This window comes from Eptatretus burgeri, chromosome 3, assembly GCF_056783735.1.
Source record: "Eptatretus burgeri isolate ZD-2024b chromosome 3, Ebu_testis_v1, whole genome shotgun sequence".
NCBI lineage: Eukaryota > Metazoa > Chordata > Myxini > Myxiniformes > Myxinidae > Eptatretus > Eptatretus burgeri.
The window spans coordinates 74,848,120-74,869,377 of record NC_140963.1 but is presented as its reverse complement, the minus strand read 5'-3'; the positions used below and the strand labels follow the sequence as shown (position 1 = coordinate 74,869,377).

The following is a 21,258-nucleotide window of genomic DNA, read 5'->3' as shown; positions in this document are numbered from 1 at the left end:
TGGTGCTTGATGAGAACAACATCAAGAAAGTTCTGGGAAGAAAGTGCAGGAAAGTTCTTATTCCACGTTTCTTCTTCATCAAATCTGAAAGCCTTAAAAGACAGAATTGGAAGAAGAGAAAAAAAACATTAAAAAATGTATATTGTTAGTTCTGGGAAGAAAGTGCAGGAAAGTTCTTACTCCCACTTTCTAGTTCATCAAACCTGAAAGCCTTAAAAGACAGAATTGGAAGAAGAGAAAAAAAAACACCACAAAAAACCAATGTCACCCCCAGGGTGACCAGTAACTTGCCAAAATGTGAACATGAGTGACTTATTTATTCGATTAAAGTTACTCAAAAAATAAGGGTTTCGTCGACCTTGATGCTTGATCTTTGACCTTGACCTTTATATTTTCGTATGGATAATGGTATCTCTCCAGGACCGTTGTACATGAAATATCAAGAGATTTTGATGAGAACTGAGGAAATAAAATTTTCATGAAAAATCCGTTTTTTCGTCATGACGTCATAGCGTCAAACTTTTGACAGATCTGGAAAGCACTTATCAAGCGCTTTCATATGAGGTATTACTCAATATGGTATCTAAGATTTCAAAATTTGACCTTGGGCTCAAAAACTTTCGACCTCCAGCGCGAACCATGAAGGTCAAGGCCGATCGCCACCAAAAATTAATCAGCTGAGCGCCAGACCATGAACTATATCCCCATGAAGTTTGAAGACGATCCGATCAAAATTACTCAAAAAATAAGGGTTTTGTCGACTCCCCTGATTTGCGACAAAGTGACCTTGACCTTTGACTTTGAACTTGAAAATTTTATGCGCTGAAAGGGACCTCCATCGGACTCTGATGTGCGAAGTTACAAAAATTTCCAATGATAACTGTGCTCTGCAGAGTGATCGATACGTGATTACAGACAAACAAACAAAAAAAAAAACATACAAGCTGACTAACATATCTTGCAAAAACTTCGTTTTGGCAAGATAGTAAAAAAATATATTGTTGAAATACGTATTGAAAAAAAAAAAGACATTGTGTTGGGCGAGGGATGGGGTGAGGGTTAGGATTTTGAATGTGAGGGTTGGGGTTGAATTTTTGAATGTGAGGGTTGGGGTGGGGGTTGAGATTTTGAATGTGAGGATTGGGTGGGGGGTTGAGATTTTGAATGTGATGGTTCAGGCAGGGGTTGAGATTTTTAATATGAGGGTTGGGGTGGGGGTTTAGATTTTGAATGTGGGCGGGGGGGGGGGGGACACACACACACACACACATACACCAACAAACAAAAGTTAAGCCTTGACGATTCAGTTGAGGATTCTATGTTTTGGGTTCACAGATCTAAGAACGTCCCCCTTGACACACATTATATATTTTTATTTTACCCTCGGTAGATGCCACCTGTTAAACACCTCGGATTTGGCCCTCGAGTGTCCACAACGGTATATAGTAGAGGGGAGTGAAGGACCAACCCATTGCTCCCATGGGCATTATTTGCTTTGTTTTGTCTTTTGTAATTCCTGTGAATAAAATAAACCTAAAATCTCTTCCCCTTCTAAATCATATATCTTATAAGTCCAAGGAACCGTATCTATTACATCAACAATTTAAAAAAGTTCATTCGTCCATCGCTTTGCATAACCTTTTTCAAAATGAGATTTCCACCTATATATTCTTATGATATCACCAACTTTGAAGTTGGGCTTTTTCACATTAATCGCTTTTTCATATTTTAATTTTGTAAATGTTTCTGATGGTTTCATATTCATTGACGTGTGAATCATGTCATTATACTTATCCACAATATCTTGAATAAAAGATGACCATTGTTGTGAACCGAGTTGTGTGAATTTTTATATAATCTCTCTTTTAAGGTACAATTAAAACGTTCAATAACAACGGCTTTTCCTTCATTAAAGGTACTGTATAATGTAATACTGTTATTTTTTAGAAAATTCATAAATGTCTTGTTATAAAACTCTCTACCCTCATAAGTCCACAATTTTTTAGGTTTTCTCTTACTTTTATTAAATATATGTTGAAAGGCTAACATAAGAGTATTACCTGTTTTGTTTTTTTAAAGGGACAACCCACGCATATCTACTCCTCAAATCAATAACAGTTAAAGCATACTTGTACCCCTTATCATTATTGAGTTCAATCAAATCAACGGACCAGATATAATCAACTTCCTTGGAATAAACCTTCCTTCTCTGAAACTTTGTGAATATTGGTTGATGTAATTAATCAGCTAATTGCTCTTCAATCTTAATGACATCATTAGAGCCTATAAGTTTTTTGAATTTCCAAGTACAAGTTTCAATTTAGCACTGATCATCTTCTTCATGATGAACCGGTCAATTTTTTTCTCTCAAGGTTGGATTTTGTAGTAGAGACAAATTATACAACATTTCTCTATCGGTTTCATGTTTTTCTTCCAATGTTGTGGTATTCCCATAATCAATATCGTGTCTCATGCACACTTCATCAACCCTATTGATGGGTTTACTCCATGGTTTAGGATTGTCTGCCTCATCTAATCTTTTATCCAAGTTTGTGCCTGGACCACAGAAAGAATATCCTGGTAGATGTAATTCCCCTGGTATTCCAGTAGTTGTAAATTTACTTCCTGATAAAAATTTTTGTATATCTCATCCACGTTTGTGTTTGGAGATAAATTGACACTTTTTTGAATCACACAACGAACATATACCTTTTTGTATAACCCTGTTATTTTTACTTTTAAAATATGAGATTTTTTATTATTAGTTTTCTTTTTACATTTGAGACAATAACTCATTTATTTATGAGAAAAATTCCTGCAGAGTGCAAAAACCTTTTTAGTTTCCAACATGCACATTTGAATCTTAATTTTTAAAACATAAAGAATCCTCAGAAATGCCTTCACTCTCTCCTCCATTTATTTAAGAAAAAAAATGAAAAAATTTAATCAAAGTAAATCACACCAACATCATCAATAATATAATCTTTATCTCCACTTTCTCATTTAATATCTTCTCACTGAAAACGATGTCAATAGTCTTGTCGAAAATATTGCGATTAGACTTGTCAATTCATTGTTTTCCTCCTCGGTACATTGAGATTCATTTATTTTCTGTAATACCCGCAATCTTTTTTTTAATCTCACCGGTTTCCATATTTATTCATTCTTGCCCTTTCCTCCCTCTCCTCCCTCTTCTCTCTCTTCTCCCTCTCAGCCTTCTCTCTCTTCTCCTTTTCCTCCTCTGCTCTCTCTCTCTTCTTCTCTCTCTTCAACTCCTTCCTCGTCCCTTACTATCCTTGAATTGCTTTTCTTGTTATTCCTGTATCCAAAATAATTTTTTTTACAACAGGAAACCAATAAAATTTCTTTTGAATTTCTAAAAGAGCCTTACGTTTTCTTAACTTTATAATTTTTTTCATTATTTAACTTTCTAATTAAATCTAAAGTTGTCGCTTTATCAACATCAGCATAATGCCAATCTTTTATTGAAAATGCCTCATTCTTTTGTTGTAGAACATATTTATTAAAAGACCGAATACCCTTTTCTTGAAGGTATGCTTGGACACAGAAATGATAATTTTCTTGAAGCCTTCTTGCTGTCATTTATGTATTAGAAATATATGTCAGAATAATTTTATGACACGAAACACCTCCCCATCTTCCCAGAGTTAAATCATTTTGTATTTCCTTACTAATTATATATAATGCTGTTTTTTTCTGTTTTCATGAGATAAACTTGGGCAAAACCATTATTATATTTATCCTTATTAAATTATTTTATTTGTTGTTTACTAATCGTGCTTCCACAAAACTCATTCTCCATACCAAGTGGATAATATTCTTCCTTACGAGACTGATTTAATTGTTCCAGGTCTTCAAAGTCAATTTTAAAAGACCAATTATACCCTAAATCATTCATATCATGCCCCCATTGTTCTATTCTCATACAAACAATACGCCCTTCTTTATAAAAATTTATTTTAATTCGAACTGTGAATTCTATATGACCTGGAGATAAAATCAACACTTCTGTATCTTTGGTATACACGGCCGTTTTATTTAAGGATATATATTGTGATAAATCACTTAATCTCACCAATTCATTCGCGTCAGTCGGGCTTGGATAATTTTTTTAATTTATAAGCATTTTTCATATTAATATTTTTTGTTAGACAATATTTCTGTCGTTCAGCCTGTGCCTTTTGTGTAATAATTTGATAAATCAATATCCTTTTCTTGGGATACACCAAAGATAGAACCATCTTTACCAACAGAAGTCATTTATATTAGATTAAAAATAATGTCATAAAAAATTATTTTTGTTGAGTTGAAATAACACATAAAGACATAATTGACCACAACACTTGGAATTTAATTCTTGTACTTGAAATGTTTGATAAACACCATTCTGTAAAAATTGTATGACTTCAACAGGTGGTGGAAGACCAAAACTATCAAAATAATATTTGTCTTGACTATTAAAAATACAAACCCAATGAGAACCGTTCCCATTATTATCTTCTAAGTTCATAATATTCTTTGTATGTTCCGACATGCTTGTTAATTCATCTCTCATACAAATAACCACATTATGAATTTTTAATTTCTTACAATATTTGACAATTGGTAAATTTGATGTTGTATTCTTTCCAAATTATTTAAACCACTCATCAATCCTCATTTATTTATTAGAAAGATATAATCCATTGCCCCTTTTAGTTAATTTTACACCTGCTTGTGCGATAGAAGAAAGCATATCTCCAACTAACAATCTCGCTTTATCAGGCAGACCTTCAAGTTTTCAGCAAAATCTACAGTTACACCACTTCCACTAATTTGTTTCTCCAACTCTTTGTTATGTCTTTCCAATTATTTTTGAGCCCGGAGTTGAGCCTTCCTTTCATTGGCAGTTTTCACCGCTGTTGAAATACCACCCGTCAATGCTCCAACCACACTTAAACCAGCAAATAAAGGAATTAGAAATGGGAGAAATCCTCCACTCGTCTCTCTTATTGAATATTTTTCAACATTGGTTTTGTCATTTTAATTTTAAGTGAGCCAGTATCGTTCAAGATTTTAACCTGTTCTCTTGTGAGCAAAACATCAATTCTTACTGCTCCTTTTCTCTGAATTGTATTAACGTTAATTGTACAAGGCTTTTGATTTTGAACACAAGATGATAGTTTCTGAAGATTGATTTGATTTGAACATATACCCTAGTTGGTACTTCACCACTCATTTATTTAACAAAAAATTAAGTGAGACTAATCATAACACCATTATCTGTATTCATCTGTAATTCTGTTTCTTCCAAAAGCAAACAATATGTATCAACTTCTTCACTCTCTCCTCTTTCAATGTAGAGGGAAGTATCCACTCGATTAGACTTTATAGTTTCCTTTTGAGCACTCAGATCAAACGCAAAGATTGCATACAAACTTTTAAATGCTGTCATATCCAAAATAGGTTCTTTATTTCCATTACTTTCACACACCTTTTGGTAAGACTTGTATGCTTCAGCAAAATCATTTTTTTCCCAATTAATTTCCAATCTATCTCGTGGATAAAATGTTCCATCGAGAGAAGCATGAAGTTGTTTCACATTAGCGTTATCACTCAATGCATTATTCTTATCAGTCGCAGTATCACCATCTGGTTTTTAAAAAATGATCCACAGATATCGTGGCTTTCCTTCCAGAACACCCAAATTCCACGTGTAAGTGGTTTGGTTTAGTTTAACGTGTTGACATCTTCTTTTGAGGTATGATACATTGAGTGGTTTCTTTGAGTTAAGTCTTCTCTTCAACATCTCTTCTGTTTTAAGATTAGGAGTATATTCACTAAGATACCAACTCATTTCATCAATTACAAATTTATTCTGATCACCAAAAGAACTACCAACACCAAAAAGTAATCTATATTCATTATCATTCCTTTGCAGTTGAAATCTAATTTTCAGACCATACAGAACTTTATCATGATCACAAAATCCAAATATACCTTTAAGAGGAACTGCCACAGTAAAACTATTAACTGCTTTTGTATCATCATTATACGCTCCTTTCCTTTGAATATATCCAGGGTCTGTGGTTGTTCCCGTTGCCATATCAGGAATAAAACCTTCGACAGACCCCTTTCCCATTCTATCACTGAATGAATATAGTGTAAATTTCATCATTTCAGATACAGCAGAGACATGATCAACCGCTTCAACTTCTTGTGTTCCAATGTACAAACGAACACTATCAAACATTTTCCAGAAGAAATTCCCAGCCTTAGTGAATGTAAATTTACACAACAAGAAACTTTTGGATAGATTCAAATAAGTTTGTTGATTATTTATTTCAAAACTTTTTTGTACCATTTGCATTCGAGTCTGTTCCAGTTATTGCATTTACCTTGAAGTAATCTTCTTTTTCAGTGGAGTTTGAGATGATAATAGTATCATCCAAATCATAGATACTATCAATTGCTTCCATACTTGTATTTATTTAGGAAAAAAGATGTTAAAACTTGAAACCCTGACCCAAGTATTTGAATTATTTTCTGTCGTTCTTGGGGGGACAACTGAGTTTTACCTTTCTTAATTTCTTTTATTGCTTGTAATTTATGAGATTCCTTTTATGCTCTTTTTTTTTTTTTGGGCATCTTTTATGCTCTTTACAGCACCTGCTACATTTCCCACAGCAGAAGCAGTTGAACCAATTAGGTCTTTATGTTTAAGAATAGTAGAACCGATACCCATTCGAGTATCAATTATCCCATCTCCTCTAAATTGATGTCCTTCACCCCTTTGTCTCTTAGGTTTATAATATCCTCTACCAAGATACATACCTTCACCCTTGTAGTATGGGGAAAGGAATATCCCATCCCTGTAATTATTTTATATTTTCCAAACTCGTGTTTCCTCACCATAACCATCGTATTTATTTTTTGGAAAACTTCACGTCGGTGAATTCTGATGGATATAACTTCTCCATTAAAAGAAATCATACGATTATCTTGGTCGGTTATCCTAAAATTTACTCTGTGTATGGTTTTTTCTGACACAGAGAGATAAACCAAATTTTTGGGTTCCATATTGAATTTATAACCAATTGGGGTTGAGTATGCACTGAATGAAAATATTGTATTTGTTTTTATTCCATCGTTATAAGCACCATCAATCAAATCACAGTGAATTAATAACGACTTTATTCCTGAGGATATTTGAATGACTATCACTGTAAAACGTCCCATTAGTTTCAATCTTTTTTGAGGAGAAACCCAATAACTCTCTAAATGAATTTTCAATTGTGAAATCAACCTTGTAGTTATTTTAAGTTTAATCGTTGATTTTGAAGTATGTTTTTGAATGTCTATAACAATATTTTTTGGTTCATCACCCTGTTCTTTCATAAGATGAACAATTTTGGAAGATATTTGAGAAATCTCATATGCTCCGGGTGAGACTGTTATCGTTTTGTATCCACTTCCCGGAATATAACTAAACTTGTCATTTTTCTCGGTTATATTAAATAAGGTATTATAAGTTTCCATGGACAATAAAGATGCCTCATATTCTTTTGTTGGGTCAAGTTGTAGTGGGTATGGGAATGAAGATGTGTGGTCGCTTGTTGTGAAATTAAAACTAAGGATTGTGCTTCTCATCTTATTTAATATGAGATAAAATGTCTTTATATTGATATTTATTAATTATTTTCATGTTCGTCATCTGGTCTAAAATGGCTGATGCTTCATGAAAACAATTGTTATTTCCAGCCTTCTTACTACCTAACAACAATAACAGTCTAATAACTAATTGCGATGGGTCATTTGGAAGAAAACTAACACCTGAACCAAGGATACTTAAAACCTGAATAATGTGTTTCTCCTCATTCTTGCCACGTTTTAAAGAAAGACTAACCCTATAATTAACAGAGTTCAGCAGATCAATATATACTCTATCATCATTATTTTTCATATCCAATGGTTTATCAAAATACTTTGACTCTCCCCTCACAGTTGAACCTTGTCTTCCATCTTTTGTGAGAAGAAACATTAATGTCGGAGTTGGTTTAACAGGGGGTTGAGCAGAACCCAAGAAATTTAATTCATCATTAAATATCAATACCTTTTCTTGAAGAAGATGAAATATTGCTGGTTGTTCTGTTGGAATGAGTCCTGCTTTGGTTTTTGAATCCGCTGAATATTCATTGTTTTGATGAGCATTCACAATATAATCAGGGGGTTTATTAATCTCTTCCAGTTGTTGAAATAAACCTTCATCATCATATTCTAATTCTCCTATGTGCTCTAATTCTTCCTCCATCATTTGACTGAAATCTTTTAACATTTGAAGTTTTTTTTTTTTTTAGGAGTATATTCTACTGTGGGAACTGTGGAAACATCTACAATTTTTTCTTGGGAAGTTTTTAAAAGTGGTTTAAAAAATTACTCTTGTTTTCTTTCAAATGCTTCTTCACCCATTAGTTTCTGTCTGCGTCTCTTCTTTATGTCTTCCTGTTGTTTTACAACTTTTGAAACCAACTCTTGATGTTCCTTATATCTTCTTGCTCTTTCTTTCGCATCCATTTATTTATTGGAAAATATCATTTAATATTTCATCTTGTTTCACAACAATATATTTATATTTTTCAGTCGTGTGCTTCATGTTATCCCCAAATTCCTTTTTACTACATAATGCAGAACAATTATCTCTCCAAAAATTGTTTATATCTATTGAATTTAACTTGAATCAAATAAAAGTATTAGCATTGTTTCTGATGGAACAACGAGGAAGTTGAAAGTATGATTGACTAAGATAAATACAATTACAAGAAGAATGTCTCCCTCTTGTGTAGTAGCTGTCCATTACCATTTGGTTTCTCTCATTAACACAATCAAAGATAACGAGGTTCTTTTTTGATTTATCCAAATCTTGGGGAGACGGTATATCATCCGTCTTATCACTAAGAATACAAGTTATTGGTTTTGATTTCTTTTTACATCTCTGTGTATCACAAAATAGTTGTATTATATCTTCAATGTTCTAATTATTTAGGTTTTTTTGAAGTTTAAATAAACCGATAATATCTTCTTTTTGAAGACCAGCATTAAAACCTTGTGAGAGTAGTTGATACTCTGGTTGAAAACTCGACTTTGTGAAAATTATTAAATTATCATAATCTAAAAAGTTGGGAGTCAGGAGCATCTTTAAAAGTAAGCAGGTTTTTCCACATCCGCTTGAACCAACTATGAGACATCTTAATGAAATTGGAAGATTTTTATGATTGTTAAATTTTATCTTATTTTCCCAAATGGGTAAAAAAATCATTCATTTATATATTTGGAAAACAGGTTATTGAATTTATTAGCCTGGTGTTGGCTCAGTGGTTAGGGCAGCGGCTTGGGATCCAAAAGGTCCTGAGTTCAAGCCCCATTCGGCCACTGAATTAATACACCAGAGGGTTGACTCAGCCTGTCATCCTTCCGAGGTCGGCGAAGTGAGTACCAGTGTACTGGGCCGGTGTATACCCCGGTTAAAATAGGTGTACCATATCCCTGTGTCGTAAGAGGCGACCAGGGTTGCGTCAGGAAGGGCATCCGGCATAAAACGTGTGCCAAATCACTATGCGGATCATACGGATGATCCGCTGTGGCGACCCCTAACGGAAGCAGCCGAAGGAAGAAGAAGAAGAGTTATTGAATTTATTATTGGCTTTTTTAGAAACTCTATATTTCACCCTAAGTTCGGGTTTAATTTCAAGATGATTCATTATTTTATTTATACAATATCGTGTGTTGATATTTCCCTGAAAATGACAATCGTGAATAATATATAACAACAATCCTTTGAACATTTCTCTAATACGTTCAGTTTCTTCCCTTGTAAGGAAAGGTGTGTTTTTCACCCTCATACTTTACATTCATTTCTCTAATCAATCTTGTAAAGTAATTCATTTTTGGTGTAAATCTAAAATAATTATTTTCCTTTTTATATTTTTTATTATCATTAATTAGATGATAATCACAGAATATACATTGTTTATAAGCTTTTGACTCTGTTTAATCCCCGTCTTTCACACACAGGACAATTCTCAAATTTGTCATATGGAGAATCAGGGAATTCAAGAGGCTCAAAATCTAGCATATTTAGAAAGTAAAACTTTACTTTTACTAAAATTCATCTTTGGGATCATCTATAAAACTCTCATAATCACTCTCATAATCTTCAAAACCTTCAGTTGAATATTGACTCATATTTAATTAGTAGAAACAACATTACCATTGATATCTATATACTTTTTTTCATTACCAGATTCAACTACAACATTTTTATATTAAAGGTAGCTTTAAAATGATCCTTAACTACTATTGAACAAAATGTCATTTCACCTGATATATTAACATCCTTTATTTCATCAGGATTTACATCTTTAGGGTTGTTGAAAAAAAAATACAAATTTCTCCTTGCATATTACACATAGTCTTATCTTTTCTTTCTAAAGTTTCATCCATAAGGTTTTTATTTTTTGAAACTTTTTTCTTGTTTCATTGCTTTTTCTAGTTTTGAATATATTGCCAGAAGGAGAGGAGAAACTTTTGTTGGAGATACTTTTATTGATGTTCTTCCAGATATACTAAAAGCCCTTCCACTGAAGGAAATTGAAGAACTCATTATTTGCCTTAATTGTTTTTATCCAATAGTTGTTATATTTATCTTTGTTCATTTTTACATCCTTGACATATTCCTCAGTATCTTCAACAAATGAAGAGATTGATTGAAACTTGTCTTTTGTGTCTTGAAACATTGTATTTATTAAGTGAAAAAAGTTGGAGAATAAAATGGTTTTAAGCACAGATTCACCTATAAATTAAACGAAATTTTCATCAAGAAATTTTTAGTTTAAGCAAAGTTTTATTATATAAATATGGTGAATACAACGTACTGTGATTTTTGTAATCACGAATATAAATATTGTAAAAAAACACCTTCAAACCAACAAACATACAATTAATCTATTTCATCAAATATCTCCTCTTGAGTTGGGAAGAAAACATTGTGATATCTGCTCAAAGGATGTTTTGAAGAGTAGTTATAATAGACATCTTCAATCACAAAAACACAAGAAGAATGAGTTTAAAGTAAAGGGAGACTATTCTATTGAAAACACTGATGGGGCATTTAAAGGGCATATAAAAATAAGGATTTTTCAATTTGGAGAACCTGGTCCATCATCAATAGCTGAATAAATTGAAATAGTGAAACCTGATGTTGAAAAAGTTATTAAAAAGATATTAAAAGAAATGAAAACTTTAAAGTTTTATATGGGAGTGAAAATGAATATGAAAAGACAAGATGAAGAACAACCTCCTTATATGAGAACAAAAATTCATTTTATAACATAATTTCAAGATTTTTTGAATAGTGGGGTTTATGAAGAACTATCAAGACAAGAGGAGGATGTTGATAATACGGTGGTCGGAAGTGGATTTAATATTTAAAAAATCATCTTTTTAGATATACATATTCTAAAATCAGACCCTCTTAAAGCTTCTTCTTATATTGAATTACCAAAAGAAATAAAACCAAAAAAGGCAGTTGTTAATAATAAGAACAATGATAATAAATGTTTTCTCTGGTCTGTTCTTGCTCACTTACATCCGCCAAATTGTAATTCAGAAAGAGTAAAGCAATATATGAAATATGAGAATACATTGGACATTAAAGATTTTAAATTCCCAATGCCACTAACAGATATTCCTAAATTTGAGAAAAAGAATAACCTTTCTATTTATGTATATGGATTAACCAGAGAGAATAAAGTTCAGGTATTAAAATTTTCAAACAACGAATAAAATTAAGAAACACACATTGATCTTTTATATCGTAGTGTTGGAAAGAATTCACATTATCCTTCTTCTTCTTCTTCTTCTTCTTCTTCTTCTTCTTCTTCTTTCGGCTGCTCCCGTTAGGGGTCGCCACAGCGGATCATCCATTATGATCCGCATAGTGATTTGGCACATGTTTTACGCCGGATGCCCTTCCTGACGCAACACTGGTCGCCTCTTACGACACAGGGATATGGTACACCTATTTTAACTGGGGTATACACCGGCCCAGTATACTGGTACTCATTTCGCCGACCTCGGAAGGATGACAGGCTGAGTCAACCCCCTGGTGTATTAATTCAGTGGCCCAACGGGGCTTGAACTCAGGACCTTTTGGATCCCAAGCTGCTGCCCTAACCACTGCGCCAACACCAGGCTCTGACATTATACATACATCCTTTTATAACCACATTATACATATATACACCAGAATTCACATTATACATACATCAATAATTTATCAACATGAATCTCTTCTCAGGTATTCAGAACAGTAAACAAAATATATCCTTGTAAGCGATGTCTTAATTCATGTCATACAAAAGAACAATTCGAACAACATTCAAAATATTGTAATCATAAATCAGCTGTAATTACAATGCCGAAACCTGGTGAAAAGATTTATTTTGAAGATTATAATAAATCTATCATTCACCCATTTGTGATATACGCTGATTTTGAATGTATCCTTAAAAAGATAAATACTGCTTATCGAAATCCAAAAGAATCATCTGCAAATAAATATCAAAAACATATTCCTTGTGGTTTCTGATATTATATCAAATCAGCTGTTGGTGATGAATACAACAAGTTAAAACTTTATAGTGGAAAAAAGCTTCACAGGAGTTTGTAGAACGATTATAAAAGGATTGTATAAGACTAACTAAATTAATGAAAGAAACAAATGAACCGATGAAATTAACCGAAGAAGAGGAAAAGGAATTTGAAGAGAACAATAAATGTCATATTTGTGAGGACAAAATTGAGGAGTCGAAAGGTTGGGATCATTGTCATCTTACTGGTAAATATAGATGTCCCGCTCATTCCTGTTGTAATCTTCTTCTTCTTCTTCTTTCAGCTGCTTCCGTTTGGGGTTGCCACAGCGGATCAACCGTCTCCATTTCGCTCTATCCTCCACATCTTCCATTGACACTCCAACCGCCCGCATGTCCGCCCTCACCGCATCCATGAACCTCTTCTTTGGCCTTCCTCTTCTCCTCCTGCCTGGCGGCTCCATCCTCAGCATCCTTCTCCCAATATACTCCGCTTCCCTCCTGTGCACATGTCCAAACCATCTCAATCTCGCTTCTCTCACTTTGTCTCCAAACCGTCCAACCTGCGCTGTCCCTCTAATATACTCATTCCTTATCCTGTCCATCCTCGTCACTCCCAACGAGAATCGCAGAATCTTTAACTCTGCCACCTCCAGGTCCGCTTCCTGTCTTTTTGTTAGCGCCACCGCCTCCAAACCATACAACATGGCTGGTCTCACTACCGTCTTATATACTTTCCCCTTCACTCTTGCAGCTACCCTTCTGTCACAAATCACTCCTGCAACTCTTCTCCACCCACTCCATCCTGCCTGCACTCTCTTTTTCTCTTCTCTACCACACTCTCCGTTACTTTGGACAGTTGATCCCAAGTATTTAAACCCATCCACCTTCTCCACCTCAACTCCTTGCAACCACACCATACCACCACCCTCCCTCTCATTTACGCACATGTACTCTGTCTTACTCCTGACTATCATTCCCCTTTTCTCCAGTGCATACCTCCACCTCTCGAGACTCGCCTCTGCCTGCTCCCTACTCTTTCTACAGATCATGATATCATCTGCGAACATCTTAGTCCATGGAGACTCCAGTCTGATCTCGTCCGTCAACCTGTCCATCACCATTGCAAACAGGAAAGGGCTCAGCGTTGATCCTTGGTGCAATCCCACTTTAACCTGAAACCGGTCCATCATTCCTACTGCACACCTCACCGCTGTCACTCTGTCCTCATACATATCCTGCACGATCCTCACATACTTCTCCACCACTCCCGACTTCCTCATACAATGCCACAATTCCTCTGTTGGCACCCTATCATAAGCTTTCTCTAAATCCACAAACACACAATGTAACTCCTTCTGGCCTTCCCTTTACTTCTCCATCAACATTCTCAAAGCAAACATCGCATCAGTGGTGCTCTTTCCTGGCATAAACCCATATTGCTGCTCACAAATCGTCACCTCTCCTCTCAACGTAGCTTCCACTACTCTTTCCCACAACTTCATGGTGTGGCTTAACAACTTTATCCCTCTGTAATTTCTACAACTCTGCACATGACCCTTGTTCTTGAAAATCGGAACCAGTACACTTGATCTCCACTCCTCCGGAATTCTCTCACTTTCCAAGATTTTATTAAACAATCTGGTTAACAACCCCACTGCCATCTCTCCTAAGCACTTCCATGCCTCCACTGGTATATCATCTGGGCCAACTGCCTTTCCACTTTTCATCCTCTTCATAGCAGTCCTCACTTCATCCTTACTGATCCACCCCACTTCCTGATTCACTATCTCCACCTCTTCCAACCTTCTCTCTCTCTCATTTTCTTCATTCATCAGCTCCTCAAAGTACTCCATACACCTTCTCAACACACTCTCCTCGCTCGTCAGCACATTCCCATTTGCGTCCTGTATCACCCTAACCTGCAGCACATCCTTCCCAGCTCGGTCCCTCTGTCTTGCCAATCTACTATAAATCCTTTTCCCCTTCCTTTGTATCCAACTACTCATACAGCTCGTCATATGCCTTTTTCTTAGCCTTTCCCACCTCTCTCTTTGCCTTTCGCCACCACTCCTTGTACTCCTGCCTACTTTCTTCATCTCTCTGACTATCCCACTTCTTTTTCGCCAACCCCTTCTTCCTTATACTTTCCTGTACTTCCTCGTTCCACCACAAAGTCTCCTTATCTTCCTTCCTCTGTCCAGATGTCACACCCAGTACCTTCCTAGCTATCTCCCTCACCACTTCTGCTGTAGTTGCCCAATCATCCCACCCATCTTTACCACCATACAACACCTGTCTAGCCTCCTCCCTCAATTCCACGCAACAGTCTTCCTCCTTCAGCTTCCACCATCTGGTCCTTGGTTCAGCCCTCACTCTCTTCCTCAACCTCACCTCCAAAATCATCCTACAGACCACCAATCGATGCTGTCAAGCTACACTCTCCGCTGCCACCACCTTACAGTCACTAATCTCTTTCAGGTTGCATCTCCTGCTTAAGATGTAATCCACCTGTGTGCACTTTCCTCCACTCTTGTATGTCACCCTGTGTTCCTCCTTCTTCTTGAAATACGTATTTACCACTGCCATTTCCATTCTTTTTGCAAACTCTACCACCATTTGCCCTTCAACATTTCTCTTGTTGAGACCGTACCTACCCATCACCTCCTCATCCTCTTTATTCCCTTCCCCAACATGCCCATTGAAATCTGCTCCAATCACCACTCTTTCATCCTTGGATACACTCTCCACCACTTCATCTACCTCACTCCAGAAATCTTCTTTATACTCCATCTCACACCCCATATGTGGGGCATATGCACTGATGACATTCATCATCACCCCTTCAATTTTCAACTTCACACTCATCACTCGGTCAGACACTCTCCTTACCTCCAATACCCTCTTGACATAATCTTCCTTCAGGATTACCCCGACACCATTTCTCCTCCCATCCACACCATGGTAGAACAGTTTGAAACCACCTCCAATGCTCCTAGCCTTGCTCCCCATCCACTTGGTCTCTTGTACACACAGTATGTCCACCTTTCTTCTCTCCATCATATCAGCCAACTCTCGCGCTTTGCCAGTCATCGTCCCAACATTCAGAGTTCCAACTCTCACCTCCACACTTCTACTCTTCCCCCTCTCCCACTGCCTCCGGACTCGCCTTCCACGTCTCCTCCTCCTCCTTCGCCCAGCAGTAGCACAATTTCCACTGGTACCCTGCTGACCACCGGTGGCGGTCGTTGGTAACCCGGGCCTCGACCGATCTGGTATGGAAATTCGTTTTGTTGTCCGCATAATGATTTGGCATAGGTTTTTACGCCGCATGCCCTTCCTGCCTCTTACGACACACAGGGATATGGTACACCTATTCAAACCCGGGCATACACCTGGCATCATGTTTTAATCTTAATTATAAATTTCCTTCTTTTATTCCAGTCTTTCTTCACAACAGCACCAACTATGATACGCATCTATTTATAAATGAACTTTCAAAAACACCAGGGAATATTTCTGCCATAACAAACACAAGTCAAAAGTATATTTCATTTACAAAAATGATATTCACAAAACCTTTAACTCGTATTAGGTTTCTCGATTCTTCCAAGTTTATTGGAACACCACTAGCCTACCTAGCATCAAATCTAAGCTCCACGGGGTCTATTCCAAATCTTAATTCATTGTTTCCAAAAGAGGAAATTCAAAGTAAATAGGAAATTCTAATTAATGAAGAAATTCTAACTGAAGATGAAATTATAATTATAATAAAAATTCGAACAATGAATGAAATTCTAACTAAAGAGGAAATTCTGATTAAAGAGGGAATTCTAACAAGGAATGAAATTCAAAGAAAAGAGAAAATTCTTTCAAGTAAGGGAATTTATCCTTATGATTATATGGATTCATTTATGAGATTTAAAGAAACACAACTTCCTTCAAAAGAAAGTTTCTATAATAACCTTTGTGAAAAAGAGATAAGTGATAAGGAATATAAACACGCATAAGAAATTTGGAAAATATTTAAGATAAAGAACCTTGGAGAATATCACGATTTGTATCTAAAAACAGATGTTTTATTGTTCGCTGATGTGTTTGAAGCTTTTAGATCACTCTGTCATAATAAAAATTGTTATGGATTAGATCCTGCCCACTATTTCACAGCTCCTGGTTTAGCTTGGAGTGCAATGTTGAAAATGACAAAACAAGATATAGATTTAATCAGTGATGTAGATATGCTTTTGATGATTGAGAAGTCTAAGAGAGGTGGAATATCACAAGTATGTTCAAAAAGATATGTTAAAGCAAATAATAAATATCTTCCAAATTATGATAGTGAAAAAGATAGTAATTATTTGATGTATTTTGATGCTAATAATTTGTATGGATGGGAAATGTATCAATCTCTGCCTTATGGTAAATTAGAGTGGGTGGAAGAAAAGGATTATGAAAAGGCTTTGATGAATATTGTTATTTCTTCTCAAGAGGAATTGAATGAGGAAGAAGAAGGTTATTATTTTGAAGTTGATTTGAGGTACCCGAGTGATCTTCATAATAAGCATAAAGACCTTCCTTTTGCATGTGAGAAAGAAACCCCAAAGAAAGAATAGTTAAGTGATTATCATAAAAGTTTTAATATTAAAGGTAAATCAATAGAAAAGTTATTAACAACATTCTATGATAAAGAGGGATATGTTTTGCATCAGAGAAGCTTGAAACAGTTTTTGAGAGAAGGATTGAGAGTAGCTAAAATTCAGAGTTTTAAAATTTAAACAAAGTTCTTGGATGAAAAAGTATATTAAATTCAATACAGATATGAGAACAAATACAAAAGTAAAATTTGAAGGGGAATTCTATAAATTGATGAATAATGCTGTCTTTTGAAAGACAATGGAGAATGTTAGAAACAGGCAAAACATTAGATTTGCAACATCTTGGAAAGAAGCTTCTCGATTGATAAATAAACCAAGTTTTGAAAGAGAAGAGGTTTTTTCAGAGAACTTTTTTGCAATTCATATGAAAAAGGAAAGTATTGTAATGGATGAACCAATTTATATTGGAACAGCAGTTCTTGATTTATCAAACATATTGATGTATGATTATTGGTATAATGGCTTAAAGAAAGAGTATGGTGAAAATGTTTCATTGTTGTATTTGGACACTGATAGTTTTATCCTAGATACAAAAACTGATGATGTTTATAAAGATATGAAGAAAAATATTGGAGTATATGATACAAGTAATTTTAGTAAGAAGAGAGTTATTTTCAAAAAAGAATGAAAAGGTTATTGGTAAGTTTAAGGATGAGTTGGGTGGAAAAGTAATGAGTGAGTTTATTGGATTGAGAGAAAAGGCATATGCTTATAAGTATGGTGATCATATTTATAAAAGGTTAAAGGGAATAAAGAAATATGTAATAAAAAAATCAATAACTTTTAGAAAGGGTTTTTAAGGGCTACGCCGCGTTTTTCACAATATATAAATGGTCGAACCAAGTATTAATCAAACCAAAGAGTGGAGAAAATCGCAATCTTGGTATACAAATGGAAAACATAATGAATGTGAAAAATATCAAATAAATGTTATTGAAAAAATAACTAAAACAACGGTAAATAAAATAAATAAGCGAATCAATTTAAAAACTAGTAAGTTCGAGGATGTAAAGAAAAAAATTTATATCCTTGAATGGACTGAAAACTTTGATGGTTATCAATTGAACAATGAAAAAATAATTTACTACAATCTCAAAATAATATGAAACTCAGGATGTGGTCAGATGAGATCAATGAGAGGAGTTTATCATTTCATAATGACACAAAAGGGGTATCTTGAAAAATATAAAGATACAAATGTTTTTTCTTTTTAAATATTTTAGATGGGGATTATTGTGCAAAGAAAATTAAACTATTGAAGGAATTTGAGAATGAACAAATGTTTATAGGTTCAATGAGTGAGCTAAACAATATGCATTGGTTATTTGAAAAAAGTACTCCTCGGCTAAAAGGGGAGGCTATTAAAATCTCCATCCACTTACATGTTTTAGATATTTCTTTAGGCCTAGGTCACATTTGCCACGGCGGCCGTGGGGTCTCCAAAATCTACGGCCACTAGCAATTATACGGCGGCCGCAGTATTTCCACGGTCACACACAATGTAGCAGTCACATATGTTTTTATTTTTCGGGGAGCCGCACGGCGTATTTATAAATTGTGGAGACCAAAAACGTGGGGTTGCCGTACGGTCTTTGATTTGATGTCGCACGGTGACCTTAGGGCGTTCCTGCGGCGGCCATAGAATTTTCAAGGCAGACGCAAGGCGACCACAAGGCGACTGCAGGGGGACCGCAGGGGGGCCCTAAGGTGACCGTGCGGCCAGACGGATGGTAACGAATGGGTTAATTTTTTTTTTTCGGCTTGTCGAATTGCTGCGGCGAACGTAGAAATAAAAAAAGTTATAACTCCGCGTTATAATTCCACGGCGACCTTACGGCCTGTAAAATATTGCCATATGGCGTAGGGCCACCCTGAGGCTACCTCAGAAACTCTGCGGCCGCCGCACGTTTCTGTCAATTCAGAGGGTGTACGGCCGCCATATCCTCGCCGTAGAGCAAATGTGACTTAGGCCTGAGAATCACCTTTAACAAATCACAGTATATTAACCCGACGACTTTACGACTTGAACAAATCTTTATAGGTTCAATGAGTGAGCGAAACAATATGCATTGGTTATTTAAAAAAGTGCCCCTAGGTTAAAAGGGGAGACCATTAAATATATCTTGGGATATAAAAAGGGGTTTATTTTTTAGGGAAAAAAATATGAATCGCTGAGAATCCCCATTCACTTTACATGGGGAAAGTGAGCCAGAATCTGTATATACACACAAGTAGGGTGAATATACTGAGATATACTTGGTGTTGGCTTAATGGTTAGGGTGGCAGGCTTGAGATCCCAAGGTCCTGAATTCAAATCCTGATTTTTGTTGAATTGATACCAGGTAGGGTTGATTTAGCCTGTCATCCTTCAGTGGTCAGAAAGTGAGTATTAGCTTGCTCCGATGATTGAGCTATTCAAGTATCCTGTGTCAGAGTAGTGACCTGTCCACGATTGTGCCTAATTGCCATGGATACTGCTTTGGCAGCCCTGACACTCTGTGCAGTTTATGGTCCCAATTGATGGATGGATATAGATATCAACAGCACAGGTGTGTTCCTCTGGTTCTCTCTCGCAATATAAATCCACCATGAAGGTTTTAATAAAATTCTGCCGGTACCCCTTTGGGGGTCGAAGGTGACCTTACTTTTGGTGGTGAAGCTCAAGTTCTCAAACCAACTTTTTGATCATAACAGTGAAGGAAATTATTATGGAGAGTAAAAACCGTGTACATCATGTAAATTACAAGTGATAGAATCACAATATCGCAAAGTACACGTGATAGTCAATTACTGTTCTCTGATTCATATGCACAACCATTTTTAAAGTGCAGCCTACCACTTTTGACCAACTTAAACAAATACTCCCTCCCTGTGAGGGTGGGGAGACCACCTGCAATTTTTACTAGTCCATGTGGAAAGTAGTTTAACCACCGACTCCTGCCAGAGGGCAGGGTATTGACACCATATTTCACTCCCGAATTGCGCGTGTCTTTCTCTTGCGAGAAAATGAAATGTTCCAATGGACTGTCAAGTGTGGATAAAGTACACTGTGATTGGTTGTCATGCAAGCAATCAGAAAGTGCCATGCCTCGAGAAGAACGATGAAAAAATTAGGCAGTGGTATCACTCACTGTGTGATGAATGTGTCATAAATACAGTGGTATCACTCACTGTGTGATGAATGTGTCATAAATACAGTGGCCCCTATGAATGGTTTCACATCACAAACATGTATAAATCAAGGTCTTAGCTCGTGGGGCATTTATTGTCCACCAATGTTTTAAACGAAAAGCAAATCCGCATTAATGAAAAAACAAAAGCAAATATGACATATTGTGGACCCAATTCATGTTTCAGCAGACGTAGGACTCTGAGAAGGATACCTGAAGTTGGTACTGTTGACAATAGAAGCGTTTGAGGATGAAAGACCCAAATCTCCTAAAGTGATGTAAAATACCCTAGGATATGTTCTCCATGTGATATACCATGATCCAGTAAAGATCTTGCTAATGACCTTGCTGAAAGTACAGGTGTTTGTGTTTCTTCAAGAACAGTAAAATTATGCATTCGTGCAAAGTGGTCTAAATGGATGTGTCGCTGGCCAAAAATATTTGTTGAGTTTGCAGGTCCCTTTACCTCTGCTCAAGCACACACACCGGAATTGGGATTTACAACCGAGAACGATAGAACTGACACTGTGTTGACAATTCTTTTTAAGCATTACTCTTGCCCAAATTAACTGCTGTGATTCAAGACCAGTATGTTAGCGCTTTATTCGCTCATGTTGAAAATCTTAACAAAAATTCCTGCAGATGAAGGAGGAGCTCAGATGTGATCATTCTCTCTCTCAAACTCTCTTTAGTGCATTAAAGGATGGACGGGTCTGCACGAGAGGTTGTCACATGTAGGTTGCTCAGGGAATTCAACTCTTCAACAAGTGATGTGAATAAAGAAGC

General features: G+C 35.9%; 1 protein-coding gene across 1 annotated transcript in view; it reads left to right on the top strand.

Moving 5' to 3' along the window:
- LOC147030197 (leucine-rich repeat-containing protein 3-like) overlaps window positions 1–21,258 on the top strand; it is a 95,755-nt gene that overhangs the window by 19,011 nt on the left and 55,486 nt on the right. Inside the window, exon 2 of the mRNA XM_085874006.1 lies at window positions 21,165–21,258. This exon is cut by the window's right edge and continues 2 nt beyond it. The gene's annotated coding sequence lies outside the window, so the exon portion shown is untranslated. The remainder of the gene's footprint in view (window positions 1–21,164) is intronic.